At 37.0% G+C, this 17,917-nt stretch overlaps 1 long non-coding RNA gene across 1 annotated transcript; it reads left to right on the plus strand.

Moving 5' to 3' along the window:
• Positions 1–289: 289 nt before the first annotated feature.
• LOC128091240 (uncharacterized) lies at positions 290–17,605 on the plus strand. Its single transcript, XR_008211311.1, has 3 exons — positions 290–401; positions 16,047–16,491; positions 17,307–17,605. It is a non-coding gene; the product is annotated as an uncharacterized LOC128091240 (long non-coding RNA).
• Positions 17,606–17,917: the final 312 nt, after the last annotated feature.

A 17,917-nucleotide genomic window follows, 5' to 3' on the forward strand; every position in this document is an offset into this window, starting at 1 on the left:
TTGTGTTTTGTTTTGTTTTGTTTTGCTTATTAGTTTGTTTTTGGGACACAAATTGTCTTGTATTGACATGTTTTCTGGTCCTGACTGTGCCACTGCTTAAGGATGTACTCTGGTGGCAGTCAGTTTACATCTTCCTGCTGCAATCTCGCTCCCTCCACCATCTTCTTACAATTTAGATTGCAAATCCGTCAATATGGAAACGTTCTGTGAAATAGGAACTTTGCTCAGCATTGGATATTCTGAAAACAAGCTTGCTGCTCAACTCCTTATAATTTCATTCTGGTGTAGTGTTCTACAGGTATGGAGCTTCATGTTTCTTGCTATGCCCTTAGAACAAATCTTTCACTGAATGGTGGAAATAAGGAGGCACTGGTTTCAATGACCTACTTGGAAAAAAGAAGGTGGGAGCTCCTGTTTGCATTTGTTTATGCCCACCATTAGGCTACAAGCTCTGAATTTTTTGTGAGTTTATAACATCTCTTTCCTGTGTAGACTGCAGATATAGACTTCGGGATATGATTTAGTGGGTATTATTGGTGGTAAGTGGATGACTGGACTAGATGATCTTGGAGGTCTTTTCCAACCTTAATGATTCTATGATTCTATGGTTACCAAGCATTTGATTCATCATGAATTCAGATTGAAGAGACTTATTTTCATTAAACTTTAAAGGCTTTCATATCTTCAAGTTTTCTGCCTATATAATGAAGCAGATTGATACTGTCAAAGCAAGGGAAAAACAGATCAGCAGAGAACACACAGCATGAAAGCATTAGCTTTGCTTCCTTGTGAAGTCATAAAAATACCTGCCAATCCTGCTCAGAGACATTGAATTCTTGGCCTATGCCCATCCCATTCCTCTTATCTTTTGTACTTTTCTGGATTTAAAACAATATGGCTTAATAATCATGTACTGAAGAGGTCTGGAAAAGTCCAGTACCCTGGGCACAAGGAGTTAACATGTTTAATAATCCACTCAGGTTGATAACTTCAGTATTTCAGATGTATGGTAGAAGGTGCCTACTTCCCAGTTGGAGAATACATTAGCTGTTACCATGGCTTGAGATCAAACAGACTTAAAACAATGCAAATGCAGTGTACAGAAAGTAATACTTTCCTATTTAGATTGTTTCACTCCCAATACATAAAGGTCTTGGATGCTGTGGGAATATTTGCTGAGATTCTTTTGAGGACCAATTTGCAAGTCAGTGGGGATGCTGGTGATGAACTCCTGTATCTTTTTCCTTTCTGACACCTAGAGCACAGGTCTGTCTAGTATAATGTAATTTTAGTGTCAAGAATTTGCAATGAATCAAGAGGTTGGAATAGATTCTTAATTACTAAAATGTAAAGACTGAGTTATCTGACCATAATATTATGAAAAAACAAAGACTAAGATAGAGATACACAAAGAAAGATGTGGAGAATAAATAGATGAACATGCACAAATGTATATTTTTATATAGATCAGAGCACAACATTTTAGGACAGCAGGAATGTGATTGTGGAGTGTGAGGACTCTGTTACATTTAAAGTCATTATGATAATGTATCTTTTATTCACATAAAGATTCAGTAATCTGATCATCTTCTATTGAAAACATTGATTTTTAGCTGGATTTATACTTTACTGTACAGAGGATTTAGGGAAAATGTTGGCTAAAATTAATATGAAAATAAAATATCAAATATCCCTGTTTATTGTAGGTGCTAATTGATATTTGATTCACCACCTGACTTAGTTTTTTGGTTTTGTTTTTTTTTTTTTTTTTTTTTTGTAATACTACAACCAACACGTCTCCAGTAGGAATAAGCAGGGTAGAATTCTTTGGAGATAGCTGAGCTGTGAATGTCAGGTGAGGCTGGCTTTGATGTTCTACTTTTTTACCTGAGTTCACTACCATGTTCCACTGAATAAAATTTAAATATTTTTCTACTGAATTCAAGTAAGGTATGGAGGTTTCTGAGCTTAGTTGTACATCCTGTCCCAAAGCAGTGAGGGTGGATGGTTGTTGCATGTTGACTCACCAGCCACTCAAGACATATGTAAGGACAGTGTTTCTTTCAAGTGTGATCATGATGGCAGGATAGGATTATAGGGAAAAAGATCAAGAAAAAATTGTATATACATGAATAACTTATATATGTTTCTTCTGTGATTTATTATTTCTGTATTTCACATAGCTAAAAACAGATGTCAGTGGTCATCCACAGTGGCCTCAGTTTGTACCACCTGTGGAGCAGCTAAGAAGGAGCAATTAACTTGTATAATTCCTCAGATATACTTAGAAAAATGCCTTCATGGGATCCAAATGACCCTCTTATCACCATCATTAATAATGTTTATAGTATTGTTCTATATTCATCTTTTTATGTTTGAGACCCAATTATTCTGTGCAATATTTCATCGCACAAAGCAGAGAGAAACTTTAATCCAGGCACCTCTTGAAATCAGTGGCTCTTTTCACATATTGCGTACTCAGGGGCACTTCTTCTTACTTCCCTTTACAACTCTGTTACCAACCTCTTTTGCAAATGTAATTGTTGAGTGACTACTCAAGGGGATTAAATCTTGTGTATACCTTAAATCCTCTTCTGGCATACTGCACAGAGACCTACAGTCCACAGAGATGATTTTGGAATGACAGAAATATTTTTATCTTATGAAGAATAGCTTTGTATTTCCATTGATCAAAAAACGTTTATGGGCAGAGTTATTAAAATAAATTTAAAAGTCTGTATTCCAAGCCTACTATTCAGTTTTTTGAAGTCTGAATTATCTTCCCATGAAATTTAGATAGAGAATCTAAGTCTCTTTTGTTCCCATTCAAACACTGGAACATCGGAGATATTATTTCCATTCATGCTCCCAAGTGAATAATCCACTCTAAAGCAACGTGTTTGCTCTAAACCTGAAATCAAAGAAAGGAACTGTCTTTTTATAAGACAACTCCAGCTGTGTAATGTAGCAGCCAAATATCATTAGATGTGCTCTGTTTGCCCATCCCATTAATTACAGATGACAGAGAAGAACGTTATGTCCTTAGCTAATGGTTAGGACCTAATATTGGACTGAGATTTACACCCCAGTGGCACTCTGCTTGAGAGCTTTTGCAGTACAACTTTTCTCAGCCTTAAGTGGAATGCATCACTACAGAGATACCTTACTTGGCTATACAAGTAGACAGTATGATTGTACAGATAGGACAGAGCTGAACTAACTAAACAGAGGATTCTGTTATAATTTGAGGCACTTAGGTGTATCCATTTCGGCCTTTGACTTTACACGTTGGATATCCTTGGCTATTCAACACATGGGCCACAGGACCTGTGGGAAACCTATACCACTGTGGACTGAAAGGTAGAAGTGGGAATGATTCCCTTAAAACATTTATAGTGACACCACTAGATACTTTTGTAGGCCACTGAACTTTATCCATGAAGACTGTGTAGGTCACTGTTTCTGTATCTGGATCCAAAGCTAAAATTCTCCAGTGTGTGACAGCTGACTTTTGCTCAGTTTTATAAAAAAATATTTCTCCAGCTTGTGATTTGAACATCTTGGTAGGAGAAATGTGTATCCTTGTTTTCTGGCACACACAGATAGTCAGATAAATCCCAGGCATAATGTCACCAGCATAAATTTTTGTTTTTTGGCTTTTTTTCCCCCAGTTTTTAGGATACTAGGGCAATAAGGTGAACGAGACTGAACATGTTCAACCTATACTATAACAATATCATAGACACATGGAATCATTAAGGTTGGAAAAGACCATCTAGTCTCAACACCAATCCATCACCAATCCATGTGCACTAACCTTGCCCCTCAGAGCCACATCTACCTTTTTTTGAACATCTCCAGGGATGGTGACACCACCACCTCCCTGGGCATCATGTTCTAATGCATTACCACTCTTTCTGAGAAGAAATTTTCCCTAATATCCATTATGTTGTGGCCCTTTGATACTTGACAAGAGTACAGGTCAACAGGTGATTCTTCAACTGAAGCTGAAGAGCGTTGAGAGAAACAGATGCTCACTTAGAGAGCAACAGATTATGAAGCTATAGGATTTGCCTACAAAAATTTTTTGGAATACAAGTGAAATCCTAATGTATCAGTAGTTCATGTACTGAGATGATTAGCATGGCATAAAATTTGAACTTCAACAGAACAAAACATAACTTTGCATGAATCACAGAAATTTGCAATCGCTTACAAGGAAAACACATCTCAAGCTGCATTACAAAAATATCATTTGCAATAAGAAGTACCTGATGATTCTGGCTACTGGTTATTCTAGATGCACTGCTGTATACCAATCTACCTTATTTGTCTAAACTGAATAAATATTATTCTCTGAATCTCCTGACATTTTTATTGTGTACTCAGTGTTGTGCTAACAAATACTTATTTTATTCATTTTTACCCCCCAACATAGAAATATCAGTATATGGCAATTAGCTTCTTAGATGAGGGGTGCATATGTATTTTTTCTCTTTTTCTGCTGTAGAAAGATTTTTCTTGTTTTCCTTGCATGAAGGTTGCAGTTATAACTTAGCTCTTTTATGCCAGTTCTGGCACTTCTAATGTGTGTCCCCTGGATTTATGCGGATCTAAATGAACAACTGCACTGAAGCATCTCATAAGTGCTCATATTTTCATTTCAGATTTACTACTAGTAATTACATGCTGTGCATATAGCAGAGGATCTAAAATCAATTGTGCACTTTACATTTTACTGGGTCCTTATTAATTTCAATATCTATCTCAATTTAATTGGTAATCCATGCATAAATAAATGTAGCTTTTTTCAAGATGCACTGACAATCCATTAATGACATTTATGAATACTTTTTAAATGACTGGTGATGCTGTGATCTGAAAGAAATAAGGAAATATGGAATGATTGATGAGGCACTCCATCTTCTCCTTGGAGAACTGACCTGTTACCTAAATTTGTTACTTCCACTTTTTTGCATTACAAGACCCAGAGCAAAACATTCTTGAAATGTACAAATGATGTCACAACTTATAAAACAGTGCTATCATAGTAAGAGCACAGCCTTCTTTGACAGCTAATCCTCTCCTTTATTTTTCCCTTACCATGGTTGAAGACTTTTATTTGTGAGGTTGATGCAACCCCAGGTTGATGATTGCTCAAGGTCCTGCGTCATGAGTATGATGTTTTTTACTGCATGACCAGATTGTCTCCATGGCAGTGGCTGAGGGATGTCTGGGGAATATCAGACAGACAATCATATGCATTGTGCTTGATTTGTAAGGTGTTCAAAGCTTGGACTGACTTTCCTCTGAATCTGTGCAAAGCTTAATATGATGCTAATATCAGCTGTTAGCAGTAGATAGGAACAATTCTCATTTCATTGCTTCACTGCTGTTTTGGAAAATTATGGATTTGTCTAAGCAAAGGTTTGGTTTATTTGATTCTAAAAGCACAAAGTCTCTCTAAAAGACATTTAGTCTTTTATGCCTCAATTAAAATAGAAACATGACTTCTCAGGCAGCAAGCACTGAAAGTTGTGGGTATCTGTTGACTTCAATGATTCCTTCAAGAGGTGTTTGCATGCCATTTTGGGCACTATTTTTCCAGAGAACTCCTCAACTGGGGCCATGGACAGGATATGACTCTTCTTGTGAAGGACATTTCCAAATTCCTTCTCCTTTGCTCAGCTTCAGGCTACTCCAACATGCATGAAATACAAGCAGCGTCCAGACATAAGGTGTATGGTGTATGGGAGAGTTGTGGATCATGAGAACCACACAGTGCTTGCCATGCCTAAGACCAATTGCTTCTTCCCTTCAATAGTGTAGATGCACATTTTTCAAATGAGAAAGAGTGTAAGGATGCACATTCATGTAATAGAGACACATATGGGTGAGGGTAAAGAGGTTCTCTGCAGAAAGCCGTACTGCTTTTCTGTAGTACTCAAAGAACATCTCATAACCTGTCCAAAACACTGCACATTTCTTATGCAGTCAACACCAAAGCCTGGACCAGCTTGCCTTTCTTAACTTCAGTAGTGCCTTGTGACTGATTCAATAAAATGAAAGAAACTGAGTTTGGAATATGGTATTTCCATTGCATTTATCTAGATCAAGAAGTCACCTTGCATTTCATGATTTAATATTCTTCCTACAGGACTGATTTCATCTGAATAGGGCACAATCATAGAATCATAGAATCATTTGAGTTGGAAGAGACCCTTAAAAGTCATGTAGGCCATCTCTCCTGCAGTGGACAGGGACACATACAGCTCAGTGAGGTTGCTCAGAACCTGGTCCAAACAGTGTATTAGTTTCCTAAGCACCTTAGAGGACCTAGGAGCAAGGGATTTGGCTCATGTAATTTAATGTCCATACAATGTAAAGTTGCATGCTTTCTTGGACCAGTAAGGGACTCTATTATTAATTTAGCCTATTTTAGACATCCACTTGTGATGAAAGCATTTCTCATTATGCCCCTTCATGTGCTGGACAAGCAGAAAGATCACTATATTTTTTTCTTCCCATGTTAGTAATTAATAGATAAATTGAATAAGTTAATAGTACTGGTATTTTTAGTTAAGCCATCACAAATGGCTTTAACTCTTCCCTCTTTGCTCTCTTTACCTTCACACAAATTGAATTACATGAACTTTACTTTTTTTTCCAAAATGATCATTGCTCAAGTTTTCAAACACTGTCACACGGACTAAGGAATAGAACCTGACTGGGGTGGATGGAAATTCAAGCTTTCAGGTGCTAGAGTGGTTATTTTCAGCCAATAGTTTATAATTCAGAATTCTTTCCTCTTGTGTGCTTACATTTCCAATTTTTCAGGCATTAGAACTCACTTGCCTTAGGAACTGCAGAAAACTTGCCACATGCATTTTGAGACTGCTCTCTACAGAAAATTGAGAAACGGCTGGCAATGCAGGCAAGTTCATCTGAGGAATTATTAACTCACATTTCAATTAGTCACTCATTAACAAGCTGTCCTTTCCTCTCAGCACAATTAACAGAAATCATTAGTTTCTATCAGCTGTGACCATATTTCCCAGCATATGTGGAAGATACACAGTTAAAAGGAAACTCAGCAATATGGAAATCAGTTTTGTGACTGATTAAGTGAAGATATTTTTTCCTGGAACATGTGAAAAAGACAACATCTCATCACCAAATATTGTATTTCTACTGATGGCAAGTAAAAAATTGGGAGAAACACGCATCCCATGTAGGTCTCAACCCATGTCTGCAAATTTCTCCTTCACTTTTTTTTATCCAATCCCTCTTCTGAGTCCTTACAATGTCAAGAGTAGGAAATTTTCATGCAGGTGGCTGAAAGGAAGAAACTCAAAGCATTTCAAACAGCAGGGATGAACCAAATGCTTTCTCTTCGTAATAGGCATGGGAAAAGCCCATGTGGACAGTTGCATTCCAAAAGTTATCACTGCCTGCTTTACAGGGAGTGAGCTGCAATTTTGACAATGTCAGCTTGAAAATTTTTGTGTTGAAAGTCCAAGAATCCAACTTGGAGCTTATTATAGGCAATGAATGCGTGGTATTTTAGGCATTGCAATATCTTTAGATTTAACCTGAAGGGTTTTGGGTTTTTTTTGTTTGTTTGTTTTTGAGAGGAGAAATAAACTCTCAAATCTATATGAGATTTTAGACAACATGTTAACTTTGCTTCCACATGGCTGTCTATGTGGGTCCCGAGCCTTGAACTGAGGCATCTCAATATACCATCACAGAAAACATAATCGAGAATGGTTTCTTGATTCAAGAATGAGAACTCCACCACTTCCCTGGGCAGCTTTTTCCAGTGCCTCAATACCTTCACTGAAGTTTTTCCCAACAGTACACGAATCAATATATACACATATTTTTTTGCTCAGTCTTCAAAAGTGAATGACACCATTTTAATGTTGCCACTGCTGCCAACTGGAGCTGTCACTGATACGAAACTGCCTCCCAGTCATGGCAGGCAGAGTGACATCCTATCTGAAAACAGAGCAAAATTAGATCTTTTCTTGAATATAATGTGTTTCAACTCTGTAAAGCATGTTTCTCTCTCTATCTTGGAATATCCTCCTGGTAGATATGAAAACAGACAGTAGCTTCTTTCCCCTTTGGAGGTGTGATGAATGGCACATCAGTAAATCTAGGCCAAAGATTAGCACTCAAGGGTCAGAAAGCAGAATACATGATATCTTCTCCCCAGTGGTCACCAGAAGTACAACAGACACAAAATTAATCAAAGTCATGGAGTGAGGGACTTTGAATAAAGTCTCATTACTCTGGGAGGTTGCACTGGGGTGCTTTCCATTTTGCAAGCTTCTGGAGCTGTGCAACTACATGATAACAATGCCAGTGCTGGTAAATGTTATGAGGGTAATTTAGCAGTCTTGAAGTTGAAGTTGTACAATTTCTGTTGGTGGATGCATTTTTACCATTTAGGACTTGCCATTAGATTTTAGAGAATCATAAAATATCCTGAGTTGGAAGGGACACACAAGGATCAAGTCCAACTAGAGAAGTTTTGACCCTTCCTACTTCCCTCCTGGGGCATAGCCTCAGGCCTTGGCAAAAAGATTCAGTTTTGCTTGCTCTGCTGATTGACTTTGAGCTGTTTCTGATGATTACTGTGAGTAGAAGATTTTGGAGAGAAATTAAGCTTGGCTATGGTACCAGCTAGCCAAATATTCATCAAAGTGAAGTGGCAAGTAGTGATTAAAGCTTACAGGAGTAGGATAGAGAAGGAAAAGTTGCTTGGCAGTTTCTGTAGCAGGTCAACGCTGCAGGACTAAACAAATCTTTTAGAATATGCTGACTTACTTTACAGACTCTTTTAGTTGCTCTCATCTCTGTCATTTCAAAGAGATTCATGGATTTGTCCTCACAACCTTACAGTGAATGTTGTGGTGTACTTTGCTATCTCTATTTAGCAGATGCATCAAGAGAGGCATTTTGTGATGGACAGATTTACCCAAGGTCACAAAATCCATTGATGCCAAGATAGAACCTAATCTTTCTTCATCCCTTTGAAATCTTTTCCTTACAACAACTTCTGTAGCATCAGTTCTCAAGGCTGTAAGGCTTAATGTATTTAAGCCCTGAACTGAAATGCACTGAAATGAAGAAAAGAATTGTGGATAATAGCTGACGTCTCTCAATGAAACTTGCATGTCTGAAGACAAAGAGTTAATGCAAAATTCAGGTGCTCATATTTTTTTTTTCAAGTAAAGTTAATTGTTTAACAAATATTCATAAAACTATGTTCTCATCATAGACATAGGTTTCCAAATTTAGAATTCAAGATTACTTTCTGGGACAGACTGTAGGAATATTATGAGAAAAATCTTTCCATTTGTAAAGCGGAGGCTGACACATATGTGAGCAGGATGACATGACCTGGTGGGCAGGGAGATCTCTTCCATTTGGAATGTTTCCTGTTTCTGTGCATACTTCTGTGCATTTCAGTGATTTGCAGGATAATCAAAAGCAGTACTGGCATCACAGTTTCTTCTACATTCTTAAAACAGATATGATACTGTGAGTGTTGTAAAAGGTGAATATACACTACTGCCTAATTTTTCATAAGACATATAAAATTTCAGGACAAAAAAAAAAAGCACTTACATCCAAGAAAGAAATATCAAGTAGTTTAGTTATTTCTTTCCTTAAAATATCTTTTATGAACAATGATAATTAGTACTTAAAATTATTATTCAGTATGAAGGAGAGAAAGGGAGATATCCTGCTCTTTGTTCTGTTGGGTGATATGGAAACCCAGGTCAGCAAGACTGAGTTCTGTTTTATACATCTTTTGACTCAACCATTTTAGGCATCATTTTCCCCTGTGTGAAATCAGAAAGAAAAATAGAACTGTTCCTCCTTAATATATTTTGTCTATAATCTCTTCTGAGCAATTGCTTATTCTTGCTATAGATGCAGATGGTAAATAGGAAAAAGGTGGATTTTATTCTCTAAACAAAGACATTTGCAACCAACAAATTTACCTTAGTCTGTTATATAATTTTTTTGATTATACAATTAAAATGTAAATCTGTGGGAGGAAAAGTCTGTGGTGGGTGAATCAGCTTGTAGCTGACCTTTGTGGACATATACCACAGCCCACCCCAGACTTAGAGAACCATAGGATCAAGGATTTGAATTGCAAGAGACTGTCAAAGGTCACCTAGTCCAGCTCCCCTGCAGTGGACAGGGATGCCTACAGCTACATCAGGCTGCTCAGGGACTCATACAGCCTGCCCTTGAATGTCTCCAGGGATAGAGTATCCACCACTACCCTGGGCAATCTATGCCAGTGCCTCACCACTCTTATTGTAAAAAACTCCTTCCTTCTATCCAATAAGAATCAGCTTTCTTCCAGTACCAGCTGTAAATGTAGAGTGGTTATGCTCTGGACTGATTTTCAATGAATTAAAAGTTTAGCCACTCCTCTAACAATCAGGAGCTACAGAGCAAGAGCATGTCATAACTGCCCAGAAAATCCAGACCAATTGCATTTTGTGACCGTAACACTTTTTCATCACGCACAAAAAAGTATTTGTGCACAGAATTTCAGTTCTTATGGGCCAGTATCTTCCAGAGTTGCAACAATTTTTGCAATGAGAGATGCTGAGTACAGTGGCTTCCTGGTGAGATGCCATTTGTCTCTTGCCTTGCAGTGACTTATGCAGAGGTTTGCACTCATCAGTCCTGTTTTATTTCACATCTGTCTCAGGATGGAGGAAGGAAGAATCCCTCTGACAGTTGATTTTGGATTGCTTCCATAGCTGAAACTGACATCCACTTTCTGGGTTGATTTATACAGTAGCTTGGTGGCAGCTTGTTTATAATGCAATGTAGGCTCAAATGATTTTGCTTGCATCTTAAAGTGAGCATTCATCCATCAACATACTAATTCAATTTCCTGGCCCCTACAAGTGCATTTAGAAGGCATCTTTTCTTTTAAGTTTCTCTGCCCTGTTCACACACATTAGTTAGAATATGATGCCAGATTTTCAGTTGGCATCTTTGAAGGAGTTTGTTGCAGTCGCATAGACAAGGACCTCGGTTTCTGAGTTATTCTTGTATTACTTATCACTTGCCAGGGAAATCACACAAATCATGCTTTCAAAAATGTTTTAGAGCATCAAGGGCCTCGTCTTGGTACTGATTACTCAGAAGTGCTCCTGATGAGAGTCAGGTAACTACCCAGAAACACAGACTGATAGAGGAAGGAGCTGGCTGTCAGCAGTATGAAAATTTCTGCAAAACTCACTGACAGTTAAGATGAAATATTTGTGTCCACACTACATCTGTATGCATCTTCCCAAGCTTTTCTTTCATTCTTTCTTATTTCAAAGAAAGATAACAACTGAATCAATACATCTGTGCATCAAGACTGTAGGGATATTTAGACTTCAGCTAATTCAGTGTGTAGATGTTTTGCAGAGATTACTGCTGAATGGAGTTCTCATTTGCCATTGCTTAAGTGTCAGCCTTACAAATTCAGAACTTTCAAGTAATCTACAAGCGTTTTCAAACTGAATCATTTCTAGGAGGGCATTGTCATATCAGAGCATCATTCTAGCACTGAATGACTTGAGTCTGAAGAAAATGAGCAGAAGAGATGGAAAACAAAATGTAAATTCTCACAGTGAGAGAGTTCTGTTTATCTTCTTGTAAGTGGCTGCCATCTACCAAGAGCTGCTGGTTGGCACAAAGCATTATGTGAGAACTGCATTTTTCATTCAAAGTTCTCATAGCATTTTGGTGATGCACTTGACTCGTGAAAGTTCATTTCAACCCAGATGGAATTAAAAGATTCGATCAAAATAGTAATAAAAATTAAATGTTTTCACTTGCCAGCAGCCAGACCTGCACATGGCTTCAAGAATGACAAGAATTGTTGAGATGGAAGTGACTCTTAAATATCATCTAGTCCAAACCCTCTGCAATGAATGCCTGGCCTTGAATGTCTCCAGGGACAGGCCATCCACCACCACTCTGGGCAACCTGTGCCAGTGCTTCACCACTCTTACTGTAAAAATCTTCCTTATATCCAATCTGAACTTTCTCTATCCCTATCACAACAGAACCAGCTAAAGAGTCTGTCCCCTTCTTTCTTCCTCCTTTAGATACTGAAAAGCTGCCCTCAGGTCTCCCCGAAGCATTCTCTTCTCCAGGCTGAACAGCCTCAGCTCTCACAACCTGTCCTCATAGGGGAGATTTTCCATCACTTGTATCATTTTTGAGGCCCTTCTCTGGCAGCTTTACGATGGATCCATATCTCTCCCATATGTACTGTCTCAGATGATCAACTAGAAGTTGCCCATTAAGTCTTACAAAATGTAGTTTAAGCAATTATTGTTGACTAGATAAATATTACTAGCCAGTGTAAAGACTGGATGTCTTTACTGAAATAAACTTAATTCTGGTGGAGTTTATAGACCCATTAATATTTTTCTCACTTCAATATTTTTAACTCTCACTGTATTAGCCCCTTGAATATTTCTTTATTCTCCAAGGAAGATAATCCCTGGCTACAAGCTCCCAAAGATTTTTTATGGTGAGCAAGCGATAAGATTAGATGCAATGGCCTGAAGTCAGTAGAGATTTAGATTAGACATTAGGAAAATTTTCTTCTCAGAAAGAGGGTAAGATACTGGAACAGGCTGCCAGGGAGATGGTGGAATCACCATCCCTGGAGGTGTTCAAGAAATGTAGAAATGGGGCACTGAGGGACATAGTTAAGTGGGTATGGTGGTGATGGGATGGGATTGGACTTGATCTTAGAGGTCTTTTCCAACCTTAAGGATTCTATGATTGTATAAACATGAGACTGGAAAAAAGACAGAAAAAAAAAAAAGGAGAAATGCTTCACCACCAATGCATCAAGACAGTCAGGAAAAGAAAAAAATTAAGAATACAGATTTAGATGTTTAGAGTTTGAAGTCATGACCATGTATAGAATCACAGAAAGCCCTCTAACTGCTTTGAAATAGCATTCTCAGAATTGTAGTGAAAGTTAAATCTCTCCTCTTTTCTCCCTTGTGGATGTCTGAAAGGACCATTTCAGCAGCAGATACCTTATCGGGCTCCATAACTGCTCCTGTCTCTGGTCTCTCTGCAGACATAGCTGAGAGAAAGCTGTGCTCAGCTCTGTCCTACAACAGAAAGGATAATTGTCATTGTGGATGATACCTACAATGAGACATGTACAATTATCCCTACCTTCATATCTATTCTTGTCCACAAATAACTTGTGTTAACTTTGCTTGAAAAATCATTTGTAACTATTCTTCCCCTGGCTGAGGATGTATAATTGTTAATCAATCTTCATTTTTATATGGTGATTTGTATTTGCTTTCTAGCTAATAATTTAAATGGATATTGTGTTGTTTTGTAATTATTAATAATGATATTGTTATTTGAGCATGATTTTTGTGATTAGAGGTAAATGCAATTTCCTAATGGAAAATTATTAAGCTAAAAATACCAGCTTCATCAATTCTATAATTTATGGGGGCATCTTTGCAATGAATTCAGAAAGTGATGCTTCAAATTAAAATAAAGGATTTCAAGATGCATAAACCTCCTCATATTGTCATAAAGTCACGATAAATAATTAAGTGAGCTGTTTTAAGGATGCATTACTACTCATTCTTTGGATCACTGATGTAAAGAGTCATTTTCATTACTGTACAAGATATGTTTCTTCAAGAGAATACCTGTAAGTAAATAGCAAAAAAAATGGCTCCAAACAGCTCTTGCACCACCTTCTCTCCATTTATTTACCATACCATGGACCACTTCTAAAGTTCTCTGCATCATGCAGTGACATCTGGTGTCAGGACCACATACTGCAAATAAACATATAATTAAAATCTTTGCCTAGGACATCAGACAAAGATGAGAAAAATATTCCAACTTGTACTCAGCTATGCCATGAAAATAACCAACTACAAATGGTTCAGTGCTTTAAATTAATGTTAACTCCTATTATTCAAGGCTTTGCAGAGAGTATCTCCTAACCATTGTGGAGACTACTTTACTATCTACGACTAATGAAACTCTCAGGGTTTCCTTTGTCACCCATTACTGGGGCCAAATTTCAGAAGCCTTGGAAATCCCACTCAAGGGCATGAAGTTAAATGGCATTTTTAAGATCTCTTCTGTGCTGTAGCAGAAAATGTCTGAAGAGTGAAAGAGAGATGGAAGATACATTTCTCTATATGATTTAAATGTTTAGAAGCTATCAAAGAAAAACTGGCTCTTCTTAGTATTATTGAATAGTTCTAGTGCAGTATAAAATAAAGGTTCTGACTTCTTTGGGACTTATTGTGGAAACATCTATGCAAACACACTATGAGCCATCAAACGAGTTTGGAATAGAAATGATAAAAATTACTGGAAAGACAAAGTAAATCAACAGCTGAACATGGTACATAGAATTAATAACATATAATCAAATTATGGCAAGTATATAGGTAGATATGCAAATTTGTTTTATCAAAAAATGTCTTCACTTATGGGAAAGAAGTGAAGTTTATATGATGAAAACTGGCTATCAGATATGAGAAGTTCTTTGCTAGACCAGATTTACAAAGTGTTTTGTAACTCTCAGACTTTGAATTCAAGCCCAGAAATCTGTATGATCATTTTAATATTGTATTTCTTCTCCTCTCCTTCTGTTTCCACATGTGCTTAATATAAAAAAAAAAAAAAGACAAGCAGCAAGTTTAATATTTCTTCCACTGCCATTATAAAGAGTTTTGATTAAATGTGTCAATTAGTCATTTGCTTCATCAACAAGCACTTGTCACCAGAGACATTCACTGAACTAGACCAAACACAATGAGGACACTAACTGTCTGGAGAGTCTTTCAGCCTTGCAGCTGCTTGAAGTTTTTTCAACTCCTGAGCAGGAATCTTAGAGAACATATTAGAGAAACTGATTAATTAAAAAAATAATTCCCAGATACAGTTATAGATACTCATGCTTGCTGTGTTAATTCTTGTTCAGTCAATAAATCACTGAAATAATGTGATTGTTTTCCTCAGTATGTGTAGAGGTGAATTACTCCTATTGTAACTTTATTGAGGCACGTTTCTGCAAAAATGCAGCATCCTTTATTGAAATAGGAGAAGATGTAATGGGGAGAAGGGGAGGTCAGGTTGGATATTAAGAAAAATTTCTTAGAAAGAAATTCTGCCCAGAGAGGTGGTGGATTCACTGTACCTGGAGATATTCAAGAAACACAGTGATGTGGCACTGAGGGACATGGTTTAGTGGGTATGCTGGTGATGGGCTGATGGCTGGACTAGATCATCTTAGTGGTCTTTCTGACCTTAATCCTTCTGTGATTCCATGAAATCCCAGTAACTGCAGTTCCCAGATACTGGGCTTGCCTAAATGAAATTCTGAATCCCATTTGGACTTGTGAGTGGGGGCAATCGTTGTCCAAGGTTGTAGATTTATATTACTAATAAGCTGCATACTATATTTAACAAATCATGCAATACAACTACTGACAAAATTACTTTCTCAAAAGAGAAGGTGGTCTGGCTTTATTCACTTCCTTTACATTCAGTGTGGCCAGAATTTGTTTGAATACTCAGAACACGTAAGGAGTTATTTATGTGGCACTTTAGACAACTAAATAACTGTCATGTACAATTTACCACCTCCAAAGCCTCCTAGAAAAAAAATGGGAAAATATCATAAATGTCAACTATTTTGCAGAAAAGTAAAGGCTTCTAAGGTAATGCAAGGACCCTAAAGCAATTTACTAATTAGACAGGAGAGAGCAAACATCTACTTTTTCTTGCTAGAATATAAATTCTCCAAAAATACGAAATTTTGCAATGACTGGAATTATTAATGAATGGCTAGATTTCATCTAGATTGGTATAGAAAATAAACGTACAAGGAGCAAAATAGAAAATGCATGTCATTTCTGTGATTCCTTAAAAAACTTCTTTTTTTACCTTTTTTTCATGTTATTTTCATTTAACAATCGTTTATTTTCTTCTAGGAAGAATGAAGAATCATAGAAGAGCTGAAGTTGGAAGGCACCTCAAAGATCCTCCAGTTCCAGCCACCATACCAAGGGCAGAGTTGCCACCCACTAAATCAGGATGCTCAGGGCCCTAACCAACCTGGCCTGGAAGGTTGAAAGGCTGGTCGGTTTTAACTTTGTAAGGCTGGAAATGGTCACATAAGTAGTCTGAAAACAAAATGCTGCATCCCAATTTTGATCAAAAATAATATATTTTTTTAATTAGAGCAGAAAAGCTCATCATCTCATTTAGATTTCATGAAAATGTTTTACAACAAAATGAAGTTTTTCTTATCCCTCAGAATCAGTTCAACCTTGAAATCAGATTTGATTATTTTTCTGCTTTTAGCAACTCTTGTTCTATCAAAGAATCACTGAACAACAGGTTTAATGTTTGCTGCTCACAACTGAAATGACAATGGTTAGTTGTTGTTTTTTTTTAAATAATATTTATCATTTCGCTGTTTCCTAATATTTGTACTGGAAAAAAGTAAACATCTAATCCTTACTTCTTATTTTTTTCCATGTCATTTCTGATTTTGGGGACCTCTGCTTTGTGACCTATGTGTATGCATGGTCTATACCTTGAAAACTGAAGAATTTTAGTCTACTTCACCTGAAGAACTCTTCCTTTCTAAATGCCCTGACTTACCTATTTCTGTATACATACATGCAAGTTGACTGAATGTGAAATTAACATAGAAAGGGAAAACTTTCATTCTGAGTCTGTAGGTTTGCACACATAGTGGCATAGTGGCCATATAATACACAGTTCATCCCATTGGTATTCTTAATGCACTGAAAAAAATCCTTTTAACTATTATCACAAATTGTCAGCAACTGCAGCCTCCTACAGGAACAGCACAAGGTACATTGAAAATACATTAATTACTGAGATATTTAACTGATAATGTTCTTGACAGTTTCTTTTTCTTTTTCTTTTTCTTTTTCTTTTTCTTTTTCTTTTTCTTTTTCTTTTTCTTTTTCTTTTTCTTTTTCTTTTTCTTTTTCTTTTCTTTTTCTTTTTCTTTTTCTTTTTCTTTTTCTTTTTCTTTTTCTTTTTCTTTTTCTTTTTCTTTTTCTTTTTTTTTTGATATGTGAATTACCAGATTTGTGTGGCTGTGGCAGGAAGCTGTACTGATTCTCTCCAGCCTGCTTAATCTACAGTGATTGTGGAGACGAGGTTTTTAATGAGTTTGTTTCTGCACTCTTTTTGTCTCTTCTCCAACATGATAGAGAACTAATCCCATACATCGATGGATGCTGGAACAATGGAGAGAAAGTTGTCCATTTTGACAGACTTTTTCTCAACCACTATTTTTCTGACCCATACTTCAAGCCCATCAACTGCCGACTTCTCAGCACAAAGAATCCAGAAGCAGTGCCATGAGTCCACACACTCAAGCCATGCATAAGAATTTGCAAGAAGAGAGAAAATGTCTACGGATGAATGGTGGATTTATTTGGTCAGCGGTAATAACATTTCAGCATCCAAGCAGAATAGAGATCGATGACAAAGAAAAAACATGTAAAAAACATATAAGAAAGTCTTGCTGATTCTATGGGTTTACCATTGGAGTGTTTTCCTAGTTATAAAATATAGAAGACAGTTATACTTGTAATTTTCTCCTTTCTTGGACTTCAGGATAGCATTAAAACATTTCTGTTGTCCTCATATGATCTTGTTTTCCAGAAGTGTTAATAAAAATAGGTTCAGTGCGGCTCTGGTTTTATATACCCCTTGCCTGCAGATTCCACTGGGAATGGGATAAGGCAATGTTTTTTATAGGCTGCATAGTAGGAGAATAGTGGATGTGGAGCCTCATAGGTGTGGGGAACAGATTCTC

The sequence above is a fragment of the Tympanuchus pallidicinctus genome, unplaced genomic scaffold (genome assembly GCF_026119805.1).
Source record: "Tympanuchus pallidicinctus isolate F22 unplaced genomic scaffold, pur_lepc_1.0 scaffold5, whole genome shotgun sequence".
Classification (NCBI taxonomy): domain Eukaryota; kingdom Metazoa; phylum Chordata; class Aves; order Galliformes; family Phasianidae; genus Tympanuchus; species Tympanuchus pallidicinctus.